The 23,869-nt window shown below is 43.5% G+C and overlaps 1 long non-coding RNA gene across 1 annotated transcript; it reads left to right on the forward strand.

The window, feature by feature from the left end:
* The first annotated feature begins 5,869 nt into the window (after positions 1-5,869).
* On the forward strand, positions 5,870-13,822 carry LOC125940068 (uncharacterized). The gene is made up of 5 exons (XR_007463313.1): positions 5,870-6,577; positions 7,213-7,269; positions 8,297-8,417; positions 9,498-12,464; positions 12,968-13,822. It is a non-coding gene; the product is annotated as an uncharacterized LOC125940068 (long non-coding RNA).
* Positions 13,823-23,869: the final 10,047 nt, after the last annotated feature.

The raw sequence follows: 23,869 nt of genomic DNA on the forward strand, positions 1-23,869 counted from the left end.
GCGAAGCTTAAGTAACGCGGTGAAATGGTTGACCGCTATAACGGCGATGCGTGCTACATTTTGGTGATGACAGGCGTATGCGTAGAAATGAACACGTATGAAGCTATATTTTATTGCGATAGCAATTATATGGACACTCCAAAGCAGATTTCTGCCGTCGGCGTCGCCGTCGCCGTGAGGTTCCGTATGACGTCAATAGAGATGAAATCGTCGCCGCGCGCCGCCGAACGCTGTATGTGCGAGTGAAAGGGCACGAGGGATGCGCGCTTTCACGGGGAGTGAACGCACGGCGGAGAACAAACGTGCGTGCTGCGCCGTTCTCCCTTGAGGGCTGCAGAAGTAGGCGTCTCTTTCCTCCTTTACAATCACCTATATGTAGAGCAAACGCGCCTTCTTCCGATGCGTGAAAGGCCGTGAGGGGGCGGGGGGGGGGGAGGGGGGAGGCGACGTTTAGCGGCGGCATTAAGTGCCTATTTATATCAGAGACTCCGGCAACAGTCACCAACGCCGCACGCATTTTGAGCGAACGCGGGCAAAACGCCGACGGCGTCGACAACAGTTCTGCGTGTTGCCGGTGCTGCTGCATGTCCAAGTTTATACAGCTGATAAAGCTAATATCATTACTCCGTATAGCTCTCTACAATTTTGCTATCGCAATAGATGCTTCGCCTTTCAGGTGAATCTGCGACAACTTTTTTGAATTCTGTACCTTTTGGTGTCACAGTGGAACATATTCATTCCCCAGAATTTGTCAAGAACGGGCACACTCCCTGGGGCACATACCAATTGGCTAAATCAAAGAAAGTAAAGTAAATGGATCAATTCGTTAACTATAATTAAGCATTCTAAGATTGGTGTGCTGCAGAGGTTTGTGCGAGCAGGTATTATAAGGTATCTTTATGTTTTTTGTAGTATAGTCGTAAATAGTGGGGTACGCCCATTCTGGAGGATTGGCCAAAAGCATAGGGGCACATACTGAGTGACAAAGCAGACGAAAATAAACTTTATCAAAGAATTCGCAGAATTTTAATCACCAATCTATTAACAGAGTCGGTGTGTTTTAGAGATATCTGTGAACGGAGGTAATATGCACAGGTTTTATGCAGGAAGTTTTTTTTTATTACGCAGAACAGCGTTGGACATACGTGGTCAGCATGTACAAGCTTTATACGAGCCATTTCTTGGGCACCTTCACTTAGCCTCTGTATATATATCCACAAATATATTCAGCAAGACAGCAGCACGCAGCCAGCGGCGAAGGTAAGGACAGCCTGAGACAGCCCGTAAAGAAAGCTTCGATTTAATTAAGTTGCACGCATCATGTTTCTCTTTGTTTAGTACTTAATCGACACGTTTCAAGAAAGCGTCGCTTAACTGATTCCAGTGAGTAATCTGCCGCAATTTTTACATGGATAATTGAGTCCTGGGGTGCAGCGCACGGTTATCTTGTGCTGGGGTGCAGTGAACCAAGCGCGAAGCCGAGTAACCTCATACGTAATCTGTTATGGTTATTTCTTGCGACTGCAGCCGATTTTATTTAAAGAGAACATGTAAAACGTGTTACCATACCATATCGACTTTCAAACATATACTGCATGCTAGGCGTCAATTGTGGGGAAGTCGTGGGTCCAGTAGACTGGAACCTCGGACAAGGCCGACATGAGCCAACCATTCCTAGACTGTTCCAACGTTTCGTCCTGGTCCAACAATTCCGCTATGACTGTCCGCTATTCCGCTGTTTGGTGGTCAATCCCCACACGGTTAACAACCTGCGACAGCTATCCGTGTACAATTTCTATCTTGGCAGTAAAAAGAAAAGTGCGTCCCCCTTGGTTTCTCCGTTTTCAAACACTTTAGGTGCACTCACCTGAGCGCGCGGTCCTTCTCTTCTGTGCGCAGTTTCTCGACGGCGATGATGTCCCACACGTGGCTGTAGCGCATGATGTCCTCGACGCAGTAACGCATCTTCTCCGTTGTGCTGTGCTCAGCGCCATGACCACCGGCATACGTGGCGTTGATCTCCCTACCGATCACTTGGACCGAAGCCCACAGGGACAAGTAGGCTAGTACAGTGGGCCGAAGCTGGTGGCGATTGAACACCTCAAGTTGCGCGACTGTGAAATGCATCGAAGTAAAGTGCGTCAAGACACGTGGACGGAGGAAGAGTTCAGGTGAACACTAGAATGTATACCGTAGCTAAACATTAAGTCAAGCTGATGTAATCATCATCATCATCCTATATCCACTACAGGATTAAATCCTCCTCCAGCGATCTCCAAAAACCTCTGTATTGCGCTATCTGATTCCAACTTGCGCCGGCAAGTTTCCCAATTTCATCACCACAGCTAATTTCCTGCCGTCCTCGACTGCGCTTCCCTTTCCTTGGCACCCATTTTGTAACTCTACTGGTCCACCGGTTATCTGTCCTATGCATCACATGGCCTGCCCAGCTCCAATCCTGTCTCTTAATGTCAACTAGAATATATGCTGTCCCCGTTTGCTTTCTGGTACACACTGCTCTCTTTCTGTCTCTGAACATTACACCTAACATTTTTCGTTCCACCGCTCTTTGCGCAGTCCTTAACTTGTTCTCGAGCTTCTTTGTTGACCTCCAAGTTTCGGCCCCATATGTTAGCGCGGGTACACTGTGATTGTACACTTTTCTTTTCAAGGGCGGTCGCAAACTCCCAGTCAGCATTTGGTAATGCCTGTCGTATGCCCTCCAATACATTTTTATTCTTCTGTAAATTTCTATCTCATGATCAGAGTCCCCCGTGAGTAATCGTCCGACATAAACGTACTCCTGCACAGATTCAATGTGGCTTTCATATATTGTGAAAAGGCACTTGATTCAGTAAAGATACCAGCAGTGATGTTGACATTGCGCAATCGAGGAGTTCAGGAGTCATACGTGAATGTCTTCGAAAATATCTACAAAGATTGGACAGCTAAGTTCTTTCGCCACAAGAAAAGTAGAACATTGTCTGTCAAGATATAGGTCTGGCAAGGAGACACAATCCCTCCAATGTTATTCAATGTACGCTTAGAAGTATTGTTCAATCAGCTATTAGACTGGAAAGGCTTAGGAGTGAGGATCAATGGTAAAAAGGTCACAACCTTGCATACGACATTATCCTGCTCGGCAACAATGGGGATGAATGGCAACAAATTATTGAGAACCTTAAACGAGAAAGTGTAAAAGGATTGAAGATTAATATCCAGAAGAAAATGATAGTGTTCAACAGATTAGCAAGGGAACATAAATTCATGATGCATGGCCAGTCAGCCTCTGAAGTCTGTGAAGCTGTGTAATAGCGAAGGTTAATTGACCGAAATGTGTCACCCTTGGAAAGCACAGTGCTTCGTAAGTGACAAAGTTTAAATCTTGAAAGAGTACTGAGCCACGACTACGTAAATGCAGCACCAACTCCCTGTGACTTATGGGTTAAAACAAAATAAATGCAGTCAACCATTGAAACCAAGAAAAGTGAATAAATTGCATTTGAACCGGAAAAAAACATTCAGAGCCATTCCACTACTGTGAAGATGGAAGCCAGCGAAGCTGTGACTATGGTGACTGTGCTGTAGTGAATATTGCGATAGTGAATTTATATATTATCGTTATTGATTATATTGAGCTTCTTCGGCATGTTCGTCTAAGAGCAAGGAAACTGGCGTTTTGTTATCACCCGGCGTGATGGTCAAGTAATGCGTTTGCTGCGCCAAGTCCACCCTATCGCCAAAGACTAGCGTATGAGCCACAGCGTTCATAGCCGCGGCACACTGCATGGCAGCGTCAGGATCCTGTGAGATCTCTCTCGCTCCTGCTCTCGGCGGCCTATACTCACATATCCAACGCGGGTTTGAGCCACACGTGTTTTCCCTCTTGCTTCCTTTATTTCTTTCTTTCTTCCTTCCTTTCTTCCTTCATTTCTTTCTGTATTTCTTTCTTTCCTTCTTCCTTCCTTCTTTCTTTCTTGTCCCTGGCTCATACCCGCATATCCAATGTGGGTATGTGCCACACGTGATTTAACTATCATTAATCCTGACGTAACTCACGAGCATGTGATGTTATTGATGTCATGGCCTATCAGTCATGTTAGGCATCCGTTTTGACACCTGTGCTAAGGCACAACTGGCAGAAAACCGCCACGCACATGGAGCCAAAGCACCACGCACATGAAGCCCAAATGCTGCTGATGATAGTTTTTTCTACACGCAGACGTATCCTGGGGAAACTAGCCCTGAACAGCTTCGCTGAAAAAAGGTTCAACATGTGCATTATTCTTAGATATTTCTCTCCACTACACTCTAAGAAAAAAAAGGGTCAAAAGTGAGTCACAGCAACGTGACTCTCTTTTTCTGGGCTAAGACCCCCTTTTGCGTGAGTAGAGTCACAAAATAAGAGTCAACCTTTCTGCATGAGTCAATTGACTCCCAATGGCTTGCGAAGAGTCGTCGTGAAAGATCGCGACTTCTTTGTGTGCAGCAATTGACGAAAGATTTTAATGCAGGAAAGAAATACCAGATAATTTTTCTGGCTTTATGCTTGCTTCTGGTTTAGGCAGACCCTCAGGGTTTATGTCCTGGTTGTAATGCAATGTCGCGCTCTTTCGTCCCATGAAGAAAGGTAAAAAAAGGACACCGACCACTGAAAGAATGCCAGAAAAGACGTTTCGGCTCCCCTGACGGGAGCCTTGTTCACAATCTGTTGTTCAGATTGTGAACAAGGCTACAGATTGTGAACAAGGCTCCCGTCACGGGAGCCGCAACTTCTTTTCTTGCATTCTTTCAGTGGTCGGTGTCCTTTTTTACCCTTCTTCATGATGCCTCCCGACCAGACGGGCTTCCGTCAAAACCTCGACTTTTTTTCGTCCCATGTTCTGCAATGTGAATTTTCCTTGACCGTGTCTGTTGACAGCTCGCATGTTTAAGCGATAGCTGGTTTTCTGTGTTAAGGAATACCAGGATTTGTCACACTGGATTATGACCATTAGTAAATCTAAAAAAAATTGGCTACTAAACAGAGCACATCAACGAGTTATCAAGTTCAGTGGATGCACTCAACAGTGCCGATTGTAAATGTAGTTCTCTGACGTAAAATTTTATTTTGAGGGTTTATGTGCCAAAACCGAGATCTTATTATGAGATACACGCTAATGGGAAACTGCAGTTTAATTTTCAGCAGCTCGGGTTGTTTAACGTGCCCGGAATTCACGGTGCACGAGCGGTTTTGCATTCTGCCCCCATTGGAATGCGGTCGCCGCGGTTGTAATCGTACCCGTGACCTCGAGTTCAGAAGCACAATGCCACAGCCACTGGGCTACCGCGGTTCGTTGCGTTCCGCGACCAGAAAGAAACATCAGCGTACACTACACAGCTTTTGAGCCCCCTTAGAAATATAATAACAAAAAGTCGCAGTTTCCCCGAAAAACGAAACTTTGATAGCTATAGCAATCTATTAGGCAACTGCACGAAGCAAGGTTCGTAGTTTCATCGGCTGTATAAATTGCAGTAAACATTCGTTCACTAATTACATTAGCAAGCACGATGTCACACGCTCACGTGCTAACATAAACAGATCTCACTCAATTGATCGCGAACGCTTGCTGTCACAGCGATGGCGTGATGAGCGCAAAGAGAGGAGACCGAACGCTTCTGCTGCCTCTTTCCTTCAACGCGTCTCCGAAACTTTAAATTACGCTACTTCGGCTCACCCCGCTTTTGGACCCATCGGAGATTACCTCTAACAGGGCGAGTGTGGCGCAATACCGGTTTCAGAGCAACGGCAAGAGGAGACGCGCGCTAAACCAACGCCTCCCTTCCCCCGGCTTTCGCGCGTGTTATCACGTTTCATTGCGCGCCCATCAAGCCACTATCTATCGCGGCTCACCCTCGAACACTTCCTCTCACGCGCACAGTCAACGGCGCGGGATAGCATCTTATCGCACTTGGACTTCATACGTAAGCTCACGGCAACGCCAACAGATAAATTTCACCGGTTGTGTCCATATAATCACTATCACAAATAAACGGGAATAGTTCTACCTTGTTTAAATTCATGGCTCTTTCATTCGTGAACATTATTTACGTGAAGCAAAATTATCAGTGAGCAAAACAATTTTTTTTTCAGCGCGAGGGAAGAAAACCGAAACTAGTTTATGATTTGTGCGGCCCCAAAGTGATCCAAAGTCGAAGCCATCAAAAGCACGACGCCATTTTGTAGTTGTGTTGCAACATGCATGCGCGAGCTCGCTGTCGTTGTTGAACGGCCCTGAAAGCGCTGCGTTAGGGGCGAGTGCAACCGAACATTACGGCAAGTTACGATGGGAACTTCTTTCCGTGCTACGTGATTGCGACGACAAGAACGGCCAGCAGTAGCGTGTCGCCGATTTCGTCTTTGCCGACATCGAACAAGTACAGCTCGCCGGACCGTGGCAAGCACCCGAAGTGTTGCGGTCTGCACTGCGTCGTCTTTCATTGTGATGTGAGAGATCGTAACGCACAGAGACTGCCGGATGCATACGAAAGCCTACCAGCAGGGAGTGACTGTGCCATTTTTCTCTTAACGTCTCAGGTGAGTGTATCAGCTTTTGTTCGAGTTTTCAAACGGCGCGTACTCGGCCCTTCCGGTTTGGCTACATTTTGCGCGACGTTTCTCTTGGCACGACGTTTCTCTCGGCAGTTACAGACGTTTCCTAGGAATGCGCGCGGAGACTATTATTACTCGATTTTCTATTTTGTGTCTTGTGTTTTATGAAAGAAATGGTTCTTTCATTTGTATTTTTATGTGAGTATATTGGTATTTGTATATTTAGCAAGCAGAAATGAGTTCATTGCAAAGTTGTACCTCCCAGTGAGCTGCATATGAACCCAACCAAGTTAATCCTGTCTTGGCTATTGTACGTATAACAATTTTAAGTACATACAGCTGTAGTTGGCTTAATCGCTGTAGGATATTTTGTTGTAAAAGTAGAATTCTGTGTACTATTTTACTGCTGCCATGCAGAAATACTTTTTTTCTTGTACCAAGGAACACTGACAGCATTGAATGAAATATAATGAGGTGTGGTGTATTCTACTATTATTTAAAAAATTTCGTCTGTCTTGTATCAGAGATTAGTTTACCTTGTAGAAACAATGTTGTGTTATCTCCTACGCTACTGCTGTTGTCCTGCATATTTTGTGATTTTGAAATGTATTTTATTTTAGGTATTGAAGAAGCGGCAACAGCCACAGGAAGTAGCCATCTTATCCAGCACGTTATGGGTGAGAAATCGTAGCAGGCACGTTGGCATATCTCCTTAGCAGTATGATGCGATTTGTTGTAATTTTTTGTCCTCGTTCCTGCCTTATTCATTTTAGTATTGTGCAAATGGTAATACGTTAACATAGAGACAGAGTAATCACTCAAGGGCGAGACATGGCTGGAGGAGACAAGACACATAAGCCTCCTTTGTCCGTGTATCAATGTTGCGCAGTTACTCTGTCCTCATCTACCAACAAGCCAAAATTTCTCGTCAGGTACGATTACTAATTCTCTGTTATTACAATTTCATCAACGCAACAATGAAAGGACATATGTACACACACAGGAACACGAGAGACTTCAAATGATGAAGAGTCATAGATCAAAGAGCATTGCTGGAGCCAATGTTTCGACAAGGGGAATAAGACAAGTCCTCTTGTCAGCGTGTTGGCTCCAGTGACATTCCTTGTTCTACCACAATTTGCCGTTAAAAGGAACCATTATTGCTCTTGCTGAAGTATTATGCATTATGTAATAAAAATTAGCAGGGTGAAATGCCAAGAATGTGAAAGTTTTTCTGTATTCTAATGCTAGAGCCAAGACAGGCAGAGAAACAAGAATAAGATTTAGAGAAGCACTTTGTTAGCACTACCCAGTTGGCCAGCTTCATTCGCAGCTTGCACTTTATTGCATTAATGACCATAGAAATTAGTAAATAAATTAGCTTGATTTACTTTTGTCAAGGGATGCTGAACTTGGATTAAGGCAGGTTAAAAAACATACAATGACATTTTAAGATGGCAGGCTTGCAGTTGATTAGCACACCACTTGGTGGCATGAGCTCAGGTTCGGGTTGCACACTCTTTTTCGTCTTTGCTGGCATTTTCATAAACATAACTTCGGCTTCGTTATTGTTGGGGTTCTAGTGTTGTAGGAGCTAACTGTTTACCTTTATTTGTATTGGTAACCACGTTACGTGGACAACTGCTGCATTTTTGTAAATTACGACATGGTAGGACTTGGAACATTTGTGCAAATTTGTTGCAGGTAGAACTTGGCGGCTCCTGCTCCTGCCTTCCACCACCACCCTGTCCCGACTGCTTCCACTAGAGAGTTGGCAACCTTAGTGATGATGCCAAGCAGTCCAATGGCAGACGGCAAGATGCAGGTAAATACATGCAATCCAGCAGTGTCTTGACTGAAGCAGCCTGTAGCCACTCAGCAATGAATTAACCTTGAAGTAGTTCCACTACTCCACGTCCCTCTATTGGTGCAGCAATGCTCAAGTCCACGCAATTTGTTTTAGCCGCCAAAAGGCTATGTGGATTAGACGAACCACGATGCACATTTTGATACTAGTGGAAACCACTTATACAATTTTTTTCTTGCTTAGCACTAATAAAGCTTTACCAATTTGAAAGCAATACAGTGTGCTCTCAGAAGTGATATTTGGCATATTTTTACTAGGACCGCCTCATTGTTAAACCTGCGGATAAACATACGCCAAAACTGAGTTTTCTGCGAGTTCATCCTCATCTTTGTGCGTTTCTGCATGAGATATATATTTCTGAAACCATTGTGCGTACACAGTACATGTCCTGAGCACTTGGATCACGTTAGTTTACAGCTTTTACTCGAAGCCATTTCTCTGAAAATAAAAATAGGTCATTTTGCCCATTTTTAACGGCCCATAATAAACTGATGATCAAGGAAAACAATTTTAGGTGTAAGGCCTCTTCATTCTCCAGAGAAAAATTTGTTCTGCTCTCACATTGAAGAAACCGGTATCTTCGCTATGCCTTTCGGTGCCTTAGAACAAAATTCACATCGAACTTACACCAGTAAAAAATGTTTCACCTAAAAATATTTCACAAAATGATTATTTGTCTGATATTGAAGGGCCTCCAATTTTTCAAAAGGAAATACGAAATGGTCGAGGGTTAGGTTGGGGGGGGGGCAGTTGGCATGCACTAGCCTTCTTACAGAAATGGGGCATACGGAGGGCCAAGTAACATACACTTGACATTACGTTAAGGTGAAATTATTGATTCACACAAGACAAAATGACAAGCATTCCATCCTATAAGTAGTTCCTTACATTTATTTATACTTTTTGCACATTTATTTACCTTCAGTCAGGTGATCTGTGTCTGTTTTCATTATCTGCTATGTGTAGATGGTAAGATTCAGATTTGTCCTATGGTGAAGAATATTTTGGTGTTTATAGATGTGGGCTTCTGTTTTTCAGGTTGCTGCGAAATTTTACCCGAGCTGGGCCACACACTTGAGCCAGGCCTCTTGGAAAGGATGCCATAATCAGACTCCACGCGTCTATGTCAGAGGATGCCAGGGATCAAGGCAACCTGTTGTGCCCCACTATTCAATGTTTGGTGACCCTTCTATGTGTTTCACCTATTTCGCAGCTGTACCTCGGCTGCCATCTATCCAAACAGCATCGCCAGCTGTGCCCACTTAATGAACCATGGGCAAATATTGGCATGGAGTGTTCCCTGGGCTTCATGTTCTATTTGCTCTTTAGGATTCTTGGCAAATACTCCTGTTATAAGTTACATGTTTTTAGTACCGACTTTTTAATATTTCCTTTCTCTTGGAATTCTTAACATCTCCTGCTATTATATCTGTATGTATGCCCAGTTTCTCGTAGTTATTTTGTACTTGTGTATGTAATTGATAGGTTCTTAACTCTTCTAATGCGTAAGGCTAAACGCTGACTTACATCATGTTTTGTTCATTTATTAATCTGCAGCGCTGTAAAACATTCAAGAATTTTAACTCAACTAGTGCCCCATAGCAGGATAAGTTCAAGAGCAAAATTGAGCACCTATTTCAAGCACCCGTTATTTTTTAAAAAGGAAAGAACGCAGGAGCGTGAAAAAAACAGTATTATAGTAGGAAAACCTGGCTGCCCATCATAAGTGTGTTAATAATGTGACTTCCTTTCAGTGCAATGATACCAGTGGCACTGGTGGACAACGTTTGAGACATGAAACCCATGATACCCTTGGCATTTGTCAGTGTGGCAAATAGGCTTGCCACACTTACGAATGCCAACGGTACTGTAGGTTTCATGCACACATTAGTTGTGTTACACCTTATGAGAATTGCATGTCTCGAACATGAAGGTTTACAGCAGTGCTTTGAATGACCACTATATTTCCTAATTTTCAGTATTTATGAATGCAAGAGTAATGGTACAGATCATGTAAAAATTATTTTACAGGCTATATGCCTATAGATACACGCTTCTGATGACACAGCACCGACATGTGGTGGCAGGATGTATGTCTTTATTTCAGATTTAAATATTGCCTTCCAGGCCTGGGTTAGTCTACTACATTGAGAGCCCATGCACTAGAGGGAAGTGAATTAAACTAAGAATGATAAACATCAAAATATCTTGTTCGTGGCACTAATTTGAGAATCAGCAAGGTTCCTTCTGCATTCATTTCTAAATTTGTGATATATTTTATATGACTGGTTTCATTAATGTGAGAACAAATATTTGTTTATTGTCAACACAGTTGATGTCGCCCATTTGCACACCATTCCTTTACAGGCTAAAAATTTAATGTAATAATGGGGTGTTTAAGGTTTTGCGCACTCAGTGTTAAGGGACGCAAATGGTGGCATACAACAGAATGCACGAAAGAACAAAAACATGCAAGTAGGACATGGGGCTTTGGGGCACATGCTTTGGTGTGCTATTTCTAAAACTCCCTGTGGTCTGCCTGAATGCATTGTCTAATGCTTTGGTAGAATACATTGGGAGCCACTTATTCAGGCGAAATGCTTCTCGAAACAACTTTTTAAAATTATTTCAGTGAGAGATTTGAAAAAATCCTGCTGCATATAGTTTTATATGCAGATTTTAAATGTCAGTGGTTTTTGTGTAGCTTCTATATTTTTTTAGTTATGTCCTACACAGTGGCAAAGTATCTGCGGGCACTTTAATGTATATAACAGTTTCACAAGAATGATCGTGCTGTATCTTATTCAGCTCGTAGACCGTAAAGTGCCGATATCTATCCAAACACCATGTAAAATTACTGAAACTATGCAAAAAATAGGACACCTTAAATTATTTTGAAAGATATTGCAATTTCAAGTAGATATTAGCAATCTACATACTTTGAAGAGTATGTAAGCCAAATCTCGTTAGTATCGGACAATTGTAAGTGCACAAAGTTATTTGCATGGGATTGTGAAAAAATTATTAAAGTGTACTGAGCTTTACTTGCATAGTCCCACTAAGTTTACATGTTTCGATAGATATCGGCACTTTGTCATCTACAAAGAGCTAAGTTAGCACAATGCTTTTTGTGAAAATTTAATACAGAAGAAACTGCCCGCAAAGATCACTATACATTGTGCCATTGTTTAAGACATAACTGAAGAAATGTAGCAGCTAAACAAAAATAACATATATGAAATCAGCTTGAAGAACCCTCTAATTGGCTTAATTTTCAAACCTCTAGTACAAAAAATAAAAGAAAATCATTTTGAGTAGCATTTCCCTTGAACACAAGATTTAATAAACAAAACGTGTCCCTTGCTATAGTCGCCTTTAACATAGTGACACAACTTCTATATAATCACAAGAACTTTATATGAGTGACATGCAAATGGGTGGCCCTAATGTAACTTAATGCATTTACCGAGAGTAAATTACAGTCGTTACCTAATCTGCTCTTAGGATGACTTGTGATGAGTAAAAGAAGCCTTCCTCATGTCTCTACTTTCTGCATGTGTCTTTCAGCTTTTTCTGTATGTGTCTTTTACAGCTGCATGTGTGCAGCTGAGTTCAGTTTAGTTACCACCTGGTCTGCTTCCTTCCTTGTCCTCATGATTCATGCGCTATCTTTGTCATGCAAAATACAGCTACCTGTGCTACATATTTTGCCAGCATGATTGATTTATGGCAAGTCTTGTATTAGTGCTTATTGCAATCAGTGAAATTGTTGGTGTCCTAAAAAACCATGTTTAGGTCAACTTCAATAAAATGTTTAGCTTAAATATTGCTGTATGTTTTTGTAATATTGTAAGTTTTCAAGTTTGTATGCACTGTTGCAGATTGTATGAAAGAATAAAATTGATCCACAACTTTTTAATATGGTGTTTTTCAGATCAATTTTCAACTCAAGCTAAGAAACATGCATGAGTTGTGTGGGAAAAGTGCCAACAAGAGTACCATAAGGTAAGACAGCTGTTTTTACTGTTAAATTGGATTATCGATTGCCAACCAGTTGCTGTCTTGAATTTTGTACTGCATAGATTATGTAATCTAAGTTGGAATATTGTTTTTATTGCACTTCATTATCTGGTTCTCCTTTTTGCACCAGTGTAGCCCTTTGTTATATTTTATGTGTACATTATTTGCATAGGAGGTTACATCCTAAGTTCTAAATAAAAATGTCTGAGGGAACAGTGAATAGGTTTAGCTTAAGAACCTTTTGACATTATAAAATTATGACTTGTGTTGGGGTGAATTGAACTTTTGCATGAGTGACATACTATTTTATGGTGTCATTATGGTTCAGAGTGACATTGCAGTGTCATGCACATACAGCTGCAAGGTGCATATTGGGTGTTTCTTTAAAACTGTTTCCTTGGTTGGCCATTGATTCCAGTTTAATAGTAAAGAGAACTGTCTGGTGTTCATGGTGATTCTCTGCTGACTGATACATTTGACACTTCCAGAAGGCGGGATCAAATCCCGGCCGCGGTGGCCGCATTTCGATGGAGGCGAAATGCAAAAACGCCCGTGTGCTTGCGTCGTAGTGCACGTTAAAGAACCCCAGGTGGTCAAAATTAATCCGGAGCCCTCCACTACGGCGTGCCTCATAATCAGAACTGGTTTTGGCACATAAAACCCCAAAAAGAAGACACTTCCAGAAGACAATAACAAAATGATGGAATAATCACTTTTTGTTGCTAACCTGCCTTGTGCTTAGCTATGGATTCATTATTATTCTATGTTGTCTTTTCACGATAGTCACTTTGCACTGTCGGCAAAAGTTTGTGACTCATTTTGAAAAGCGGCTCGACACTGCCAGCAGAGAGTCGAATGACTTACATGGATTGCTTAGTTTACTCTATTTGCAAGACTCCTGCACCACGCACTAGGGGTATCGCGACACATACTAATGGAGTCATCAGACTCGTCAAGAATAGTTACCTGACTCCTTCAACAGTGGTCATGTGACCCTTTATCTTGAGTCGTCTGACTCACCTAGAATAGTTAACAGACTCCCTCAGGAGTAGTCATGTGACCCTTTAGCTTGAGTCGTCTGACTCACCTAGAATAGTTAACAGACTCCCTCAGCAGTAGTCATGTGACCCTCTATATTGAGTCGTCTGACTCATCTAGGAGAGTTAACAGACTCCCTCAGCAGTAGTCTTGTAACCCTCTTGAGAGGGTCCAGGAGACTACTAGAAAAGAGTGTGCAAGACTACTGCGTGAGGAGTTAAGTAACCATTTTGTATACATCACAGATAGTCTTCGGACTCTCTGGCGAAAGGGAGTTCGGGTGTCTCCCCCAAAGTGTGTCATATATGTGAAGAGTCCAGACTCTTCGAAAAGAGTAAGGAATACTCTTTTTTTTCTTAGTGTGTACGCGTATCTGCGCGCAAGAACCGGCTGATTGTCGCCATCGCATATATATATATATATATATATATATATATATATATATATATATATATATGTGTGGCGCAGCTTGACGTGGCCTCCGAGATCCCACCGGTGCACTCTTGGTCAGCCGGCGCGACGCGCCACATCGAGAAAGAGCAGTGCTATGGCGATGGTGAGTGGCGCCTTGCGCGGGGCTGTCAAAGGTCCAGTGCATGCCCTTCTGTCTCGCACTGTGGCCTGCCGCGCAGGTTGGTCCCACTATGCGTGGCCTCGGTGATCGCGTCGGCAGCGGTGCAATCTCGGAGGCCATCAGTCGGCCAAGCCAAGTCAGCGCGGCTAGGTTCGTTGGCCTCCTCTAGAGTTATTGCACGTGGCTGTATATGGCTCCGAGAGCCATATACAGTGGGCCTCTTCGATTGTCCATTCCTGACAGTCCCGGACTGCCCGTCACGGTGCTTTCAGCCAATGAGCGTTGCGTATGTAGTCTTTCGGACAGTCCGGGACTGTCAGAGACTGATAATCGAAGAGGCCAGTGACTCTAGCCTCCTCATTCACGCAGCGCCGCGACGTGAGAGCGGCGGATCAGCCTTGATGAGCTGCGTTGTAAGTACGCCGTGTGGTGTGCCACGTGCTGCTTGACAACGACGGACTCGGTTTGCGTGGCAGCGGCCAAGCTGTTTTATTCGATTGAGTTACCGTTTCCCCTGTTTCACGACACTATAGGCGAGCCAAGTGGAAAGCGGAAACGAAACACCATCGCATTGAAATGGAAGGCAGCTGTCGTAAAAGCACTTGCGCCAGGTGCGAACGAGTGGCGTGTTGCTCACACTGAAGATTCGCTTGCAGTTTTATTAAAATTTCAGCGCATGCGTGGCTGTTAGCAGTTCCCCCGGCTGCAATGTCGTCGTCTTCTGTACATGTTTAAAATGGCACACCCTATTGGGCACATACTGCCGTAAAGGGCAATCATGGATACAACGAAGTAGTGTATATAACGAAGAAATTTCGGCTACCCCCTTCAACTTTGATATAAAGAGGTTTTACTAGGTTTTATAGCTGGGTGCCTCTTCATTTCGCCTACACAGTATGGTGGTTCTGCACCTCTAAATCTCTTGACTTTATGTTTGCCACCCTTTCAATGCAATGAGCATGCTTTGCGAAGTTCACGCACTTTTTCGGTATGGCCATAGGTATCTAACCTCTTTCACGCCAGCATTAACTTAAACGAAATGCTGGCAGAACCCATCTCACGGTGAATGCCGATGTTAATGTGAATTAGCAATGAAGCAAATTAGAGACACACCGTACTGCCACCACAGAGACGCGTCAAGTGTGAGCCGGGTCTGCAACCGGGCTCTTCTCTCATGCTTATTTCTGGACTCGCTGGGCCATTCAGTGGAGCCGCGGTGAAGTTCGCGCATGGCGCTTGTGTAAATATATGTTCAGAGACGTTTGTATGAATGTGCAGAATGTTCATTTTTACGTTTTACGGAATTTTCAGAAATCGCGTGTGGCAGGTAGCGTAATTCTTATCATTGAGCTGGTTTTTTAGATGAAGCGGACATTAGTAGCACGAGAAATCGAAGCACATATTCAACCAATCCCCAGAATTTCACTATTTAACTTCTCAGTTAATTACTTTACGACAGATATAGCAATTTACGGATTGTAGCCGGTGAGCTACAATTCGGACGGACGGACGGACGGACGGACGGATGGACGGACGGACACACACAGACACATACACAAGGAAGGCAGGCAAGGCAGGCAAGGCAGGCAGGACGGACGGACGGACGGACGGACGGACGGAGGTATAGATATATAGATAGATAGACGTATAATAGATAGATGTATAGACAGACAGACAGTGAAGTGCTCTAAGTATGTTAAACACACTAAAAAATTTAATTCTGCTGTTTTACGTGACCAAACCATGATCTGATGAAGCACACCGCAGTGGGGCACGAAAACGTTTGACCACTTGGGGATCTATAACGTGAACCCGATGCATGGCACATCAGCGTTTTTGCATTTCGCCCCCATCGAAATACGGCAGCCACAGCCTGGATTTGATCCCCGGACCTCATGCTTAGCAGTGCAACTCCATAGCATCCGAACCACCACGGAGGGTCACGCCAGCTTGGGCTACAAGGTATCACTGGGTACGTGCTTAAACAGATCACTTGAGAACCAACAACGTGGGCCATTGAGTATCTGCAACTGGGCACATGTGACAACAGGTATGTAAACATTAGTTCTTAGCCAATCCTACAGAATTGGTAGGTGTCACTGGGTACCCAGACACTGGATACCCATATACACTGGGTACACTGGATGCCCACTGGATACCCAAGTCGGAAACAGAGAATTTAAGGAGTCAGCTACAATAAAGTGTAAAAGTCGGCATCAAAGGCAGCCGACTGCAGAGAAAGAAGGGAACATAATTGAACCAGAGCGAGCATTTAGCGAGGACCGTTGAGCTACCGAGAAGTGAAGGTGCCAGTATCAGAAAATTGAATATGTTGGCTACACGGAAGTGAAGCGTTTGTCCGTACGGTGTACCGCTAGATTGCTTCAATGCTAATCGCATTAACATCGGCGGACATCGTGGGATGGGTCTGCCGGAATATTTCCTCAACTGCTGTCTTCCACGTTAGCGTAACATATATACGGGCTAATTTACTGTTTCTTTTTGTGCACTGTGATCAATATATAATTTTTTTTCAGGGCAGGTGCGTTATAACCGAGGCACCCATCTTGTGCATGGTGCCCTTGCTGCACAGACTTACTGATCGCGTTAAAACCCTTGCACATCATGATCTCCGAGATTTACTTCCCGAGTCCAATTATCAGTGTGAATAAGTCTATGCCAAACGACACAGTTTGGGCCGCTGGCCGCTGTAGATGGCTTTGGGCTAGAGTAGCTTTAGAGAGGCGACGATAAAGATGCCTTTCGACAATGCTGAATTCTGAATTATATTCGACGGACTTGTAATCGCGGTCGTTCTCGTACAAAACGTTCCTCTACCCAACGATACCTCGAGGCTAAGGGTAGCGGTAAAGATATATTGATTACAGAAGTCGCGGAGCATCTCACAGCGAAAGCAGGCGAAATGCGTGTTCTTACGGATTTTACGCCTCCTTTTCCCTAACCAGTCGTACACAGTGGGTTTCTTGCGGAGAACGTGCAAAGACCTTCCCACCAAGAGTGGGAGTTATCCTCGACCTCCTGAATGTACAATTACGAAGAACGTAGCTCACCTATTGCATCTGCACGGTGCACTTCAATGGAGAGATACTCGTTGCAGTCGCACAATTTCCTCATCATGGCGTCCAGCAGGGGAGTCCGGTAGATCTCGGCCAGCAGCGAGTAGTTGCCGCGCTTTGTGCCCGTCTTGCCTGCAGTCTGCCTGTTGACCTTTAGGAGTAAATGGAGACGCATGGCGCGAGAGTTGAACCTATGAAAAATTTGGCAGCCACAAATCCGATTGAGTGCTACGTAATGCGAAGCATTGTTAAATGGTAGTGTAGAAAGGGCAATCATAAACTATGATGTGAAACGTGTACTACAAGTTTTGAAAATGCAGTGTTTATATGTTATTACATTGTCACAGATGATGATTACGTACAATTTTACAATATACATCGTTAGAATATGTGCAATTGTTGATATATGTGCATCACTTCACAATATTACTTGATGTAGATTGGTTCACTGATTGGGATATCTACCCTGTCTCGACTAGTAACATCAATGGTTGTTTCGCTGATGGATTCACCCGTTAGTGCAGCGCTAACTCAATGGGCGTCATTGCTGACGTTATTGCGCCCTTGTGGAAGTAGAACCCAGGTGGCGCAATGCCTAGAATCGAAGAGAGGATTTGTCAAGCGATGATAAATTTCACAATGTTTCATCGGCACTCTACCAGGTCTGAAGCTCACGTTGAGCGTATCTGGCATTTGATTACAGCTGTGCGCTCCGAATGCAGTCCTAGCTCACTGATTCAGACACTGCGTTAGGCTGCCCCGCCTTCACGTTGAGCGTATCTGGCATTTGATTACAGCTGTGCGCTCCGAATGCAGTCCTAGGTCACTGTTTAAGACACTGCGTTAGGCTGCCCCGCCTTCACGTTGAGCGTATCTGGCATTTGAATACAGCTGTGCGCTCCGAATGCAGTCCTATGCTCACTGATTCAGACACTGCGTTAGGCTGCCCCGCCTTCACGTTGAGCGTATCTGGCATTTGATTACAGCTGTGCGCTCCGAATGCTGTCCTAGGTCACTGATTCAGACACTGCGTTAGGCTGCCCCGCCTTCACGTTGAGCGTATCTGGCATTTGATTACAGCTGTGCGCTCCGAATGCAGTCCTAGGTTACTGTTTCAGACACTGCGTTAGGCTGCCCCGCCTTCGGGACCGGCCCACGAAAACAGTCAGATATACCGGGCAGATAAAGCTTGTCTCCATTCGACAAGAATTTTTTTCCATTCAAATATCAGTTTCCCTTTCGAACAGGCTGGTCACAACACGACCTTTGAACGCACATTCTAATAAGCACTGAGTCGTTTGATTCTGGTGCACAAGAATGCATTAAAATAAGCGCACCAAGTCTGGGACGGGACTAATACCGATTGATCATATCAAAACTGGCACCAAAACAAATTTGCCTTAAAAGCGCTGAACGTCATTTCGACACTCAAATTACCCTTCTTATGCTATATAGTAGCCGGTGATACGTTTAATTGCGCGCACAATACTGCCACGCATACGTTGATCAATGTTGCAGAGTGCAACGAGCTTCCCAAACATCAAGCATTTTCTTTTTCTGTTGTGGTGTGCAGTACTTCTATTTCGAGTTCAAAAAACATCTTTCATATTGTGTTTCGCATCCAAAAGCCACCATAACACGTACTACAACAGCAAAAAAAAAATAATAAATAACGGCGGATATCTTTTTTCACCATTCGTGACTGTGCTACACTGTTAGGGTACGTCTACAGACGCTTAATTAGGTGTTAGAGGGCATTAAGTGAAAGGTAAGTCAAAATCGCACATTGCAGTAAGAACTAATTAGGCGCCAGAGGCGTTTAACTATTCTTCTTACGCATCGCTTTCCATTCGAGCGTGGTAGTATACTTTGAAGTATGCTGGTTTCAAGTGCACTGTGCATTTCGCGCACCTTAAGATAAAAATTTTAAGCGAAATGACTGTTGTTAAGCCTTTAGGTTGATAAATGTAGTCGGTGTGCTAAAATCAGTGTCTTGCCCGGCCACCAAGGACGTGATTTCAAATCACATTTTAATATACATTTTTGAAAAATCACTGTATTCCCTTACAAGTTTATTGCGCATGAAGCGTATATTATCACGCTTCACTATCTTCAAAAATGTCATCACTACTCGGACGAGAGGCTTCTGGAAGTACGACATACAAATAAATTATCCAGTGACTACAAGTCATACACCGAAAATAGAATTTTCATTTTCATAATTTTTTTTTTGCTTTGTCAGTGACGTTATTCTGTTAGTGGCTCTTCTCAGGCGGCACGCGCAGGGACACCGACAGATAAGCACGTAGCGGACACCTGTCAGTATCCCTGTATGTACCAGCTAAGCAGCGCAACTTAAACCATAAAATTCGTGTCACCCCAGCTTGCCTCCATCGAAGCACGTCTGAACATCATTGTGGGAGTACTTGTGCCAAGTCGTGATGTACGCTGGAGCCAGTCACAAGGCACGTTCCTTGAATGAACACTTTGGATATGGTGATTTGCGGCCCCTTGCAGTTATTCTCTGCACGGCGTTATAGGGACTGACTTTTTAGAAAGTTCTGGGCTGGGTATAGCGCAAATAGGAATACCGGACGAGGGAGAAAAGGTATGGACGCACGCCGCTAACAAACCTTAATTTATTGCAATGCAATATATATATATATATATATATATATATATATATATATATTTGTTGTTTGTTCATTCACTTTAATTTCTGTTAATTTATCATTTTCTTTCATTCAGTTAGTAAGTACAAGTGATTTCTCCTATGTTGTCCTTGGTGTCATTGTTTGTTGGCTTCTTATGATATGATTAATAAAATCGGGCCCCTCGGTTCCCTTTCTTCTCGTTCATATATATATATATATATATATATATATATATAGATATATATATATATATATAGATAGATAGATAGATAGATAGATAGATAGATAGATAGATATAGGCAGTCAACTATAACAAAACCAAGAGAGACCAAGAGGAAGAAAACAAAGACATCAAACTCAATTTTAGAGAAAAATTGGGCTCCAATCCACTGTGTGAAGGTGGTCGGCCCGCGAAGCTGCGGTCCAACCTGATGCGATAGGCCAATATGGTGCACAACACAATTAAATACGCTGCACCAAAACTTCATTTCTTTGAAAGGATATTGACCACTGCTTTGTTATCACTGTGGTAAACCTTCTGGTTTTCCGTTGTTAATTTAGAGATTCTTAGCTCAAGTTGAATCTTCCTTTCGTTGGTTATCGTACTCGTGCTGCTGTTCAGGTGTCCTAACTGTGCGCGGCATGCTTTGGACCGGAGACGATGCATCCTGACTAGCCTGAGCACGACGCCATTAAGGATATTGACGTTGCCGTTTCTGTCGCAGCTGATCATATCGCGCTGCTCTTCTGGAGTCCTAACTATGGGTGGTCTTCCCATAGCATCATAACACAAGTGAAATCAGTTGCTAGGGGGATTACTGTTTTACATATGAAAGTGGAGTGACTCCCTGCTTCGTATGCTACAGTTGCCGCTTCTTATGCAACCGTAATCTTTACCGGGAAACAGATTCCGCGAACGCTACGTGCTTGTATTATTCTAACGCGCCTTGTCATCTATCAAGTGGTTTTGACATTTGTTGTGTGCTTTTCTTTATTGAAACGAATACTGGTGTGTGTCTTGCATGCGTAATTTCAATGGAGATAGGCACTTTTCGCTTCAAATTGTGAAATAGTTTTCTGTCGACTGTTTGTCGACCGAGATGATGAAATCTCGGGATCCAAGTCATATATGGGTTTCGCTGTAAACGCGGTACAGCTGGTAAATTGTGAACAGCGACAGGTTATGGACCACTTGCCGACCCTTTGCGATAGCAGTCATGCGCAAGCTCCTACATGATCCGACGCGCATACATTCAAGAAAAAACAATTATTTTGCTCTCGATGAAAATTACCGTGCGATAACCGTTTCTGCAAATCAACCTCCACCATGACGCAGGAAGACTTGGAAACGCCGTTAAAGCATCGGATTACAGACGAAAGCATAGACATCAAGCCATCCGTAAACGACGGGTGCCTAATGTCATAAAAGATGCAGCATCATACCTGCCAACTTTCTCGAACGTATTTGGGGTCGTTCCACAATTTTATATGGATGTTGCGTCATGTATTACAAAAAATAAATTCTGTTCAGGAAAAAAGTTTTGAAGGCGTTGGTGGATGGAGTAAAGCAAGGATGCAAAACAATTCATCCAAGAAAGGAAGTATATGGTACTTTTGCCACCTTCTTGAGGCAGCGCAAGACGCCGTATACTAGCGTAAGACATACTGGCGTGCTAGTTGGTTAATCATGATGGAATGTTTTAACTCAAGTTCTGTTAACTTCTTCGAAACAAGAACTACACAGTTCATTCTGCGCTCGTGTGTGTTCACTCTGTGTTACGTTCTTGTTTCGAAGTTCGTTGCCGTATTACACCGTATACAAGTAGGGTATTTGCTTTGAGAAAGTTTATTTAGTTTAGTTCCCGAAGCAGGCGAAATCGGCAACAGCAGAGTCACTGAGAAGGTCACTGCGATCTAAAGGCAATGTGTTGCTCATCAGTCCCTGCTGTTTCAAGTTAGCTGCAGCTTGTGTGATGCGTCTGAGGTTGAATCAATAATAATGTGCGTACGTATGCCAGAAAACGTATGTGGTCAGAGCAACGCTCTTGTGAATGAATGCAAAACTCCCCCTATCCCCTGCCCTCGTTCTAGCCATTTCAAGGAATTTTCAATCTCAGAGATAGGCAGGTATGCACTATGGCGAAAAATGCACGTTGACCGGCATGTGATCACCACCGGATGCAGAAACCAAAGCATACGCACCTCGTTGATTAGGCCACGGACGTGTTCTGCAGTGACGTTGTGGCCGAGGGCTCCACTAAGCGCCAGAAGGCTTCGATGGCGAAACATTTCGTTGTCCACACCCGCTACGTGGACGTCGCGAATATCCAGCGCTTTCATGGTCAGCAAAGCACGCTTGGCTCCAGGGTCCAGCATGGTTATGTAGGGCTGCATGCCCACCTTCATGTTGTACCTGTCGAACGGGAAGCGACCGAGATAGCCGTATTCACTGGGCTTCGCGATTCTTTCTGTTCACAGGAAAAGTGCTCAACCACAATTGCTGAAGGTCGTGAGGTCGTCGCAACAGGTTGATCTCGCAGTACTAATGAATGTTTTGTTAGCATTTTGTTGCCGACAAGCATATTAGTGAGAACCCATTTTTACGTCGGCATATTGCTTAAATGAAAAAAGTTAGAATATGTTCAACGTTTTTCTAAAGCGTAGCTTGTTTTGTCGTTGGAATTACACTTCATATAGCCTATGAATCCTGGAGCAACATAACATCAAATTCAAGGCAAATGCAACGATTGTTGTCGTTGGTGTAAAACAAAGCCTGCTTGCATATTTGAGCGCTCGGTCAAACCCTCTCTGATATTATGAGCTACTGTAGACTTTACATTATTCGCGTTCAATGCTTTGATTCACGTGACTACAAATAGCCAATTTATTGTTTACAAATTGGTTTTCACCACATAAATAGAGGAGCCAAGAAAAACAATTGTGAGCTGCAATTATGCTGAAAACGTTGGCGATTTTCAGCACAATTCATGTACAAGGAATCACATATATGTAAATTAATTTCGCGGGTAGTAAACTGAAAATTATAAATATCTGTGCTTGAAGCGTTTTTGTCAGAAATCTGATAAAAGGCCGTCTCCTACGTTGAGCGAACTTTAACACACGTGTTTTTAGGCATAACAGACGGATAGGACACGTGACCAGGAGTAATAAGCCGACAGGACTTCCAGGACGGGGAATGTCAGCATTAAGCGGCAGGCTTACTTCTGACAAGTCACATGCAAATACAGCTACTTGATGAACTTGCTTTATTGAAATTTTCTAAAACCCCAAAAACAAGTGTCAAGTAAACCTGCAATGACAGATAACACTCCGTTATCGCGCAATGGGAATATTTATGTAGAATACAAGTCGATATGCAAGAAAGGGCGCAGTAATGAAAGATCAGTGGCAACGCAACTTTAAAACGGACGTAATAGCCCATTTCAACGGTGTTTCCTACAAGCGAAAGAGAATTGTATATAAGAAAAAATTAAATGGGAACTTGAAAACACAAACAGTACGTTTACAGGGTTATTGGTTTCGAAACGTTGATAAACTTTAGCCGCGTCAAAACGCAGGAACAGTCGCGAGCACAACGTAAATTGGAACGTCAGCCTGACGTCATCGGTGCTGCACTTAGAACACTAAATTCAAAGCAGTAGGTACGGCCTTGAATCGTTCCAGTTATAATAAACAATTTTTTTTCTCGAACAAATGCCCCAAGGCTTTTAAAGAGTGACATACCGTTCTGGACGAAAGAATTGCTTCTGTTCAGCGTGCCTTTACCAAAGACATTTCCACAAAATAACGTTAACGATATCGCGAAGCTTTAGATAACTATTGAGGACTCATTTAGCAGAAGGTTTGCAAGCCACAGGCTCACGACCAATGCTACGTATTTCAGGCCGTAAGTTACTCTAACCTGCCCACTTGCAGTGACTGTGTGTACCTGAGGTCCATGGTGGCAAGAATGCTGGCTACGTTGATGCTACCGTTCTCGCCGATTCCCCACAAACGAACAGATTCCAGCAACGCAGTCGACGCACT

Source organism: Dermacentor silvarum, chromosome 9 (genome assembly GCF_013339745.2).
Source record: "Dermacentor silvarum isolate Dsil-2018 chromosome 9, BIME_Dsil_1.4, whole genome shotgun sequence".
Classification (NCBI taxonomy): domain Eukaryota; kingdom Metazoa; phylum Arthropoda; class Arachnida; order Ixodida; family Ixodidae; genus Dermacentor; species Dermacentor silvarum.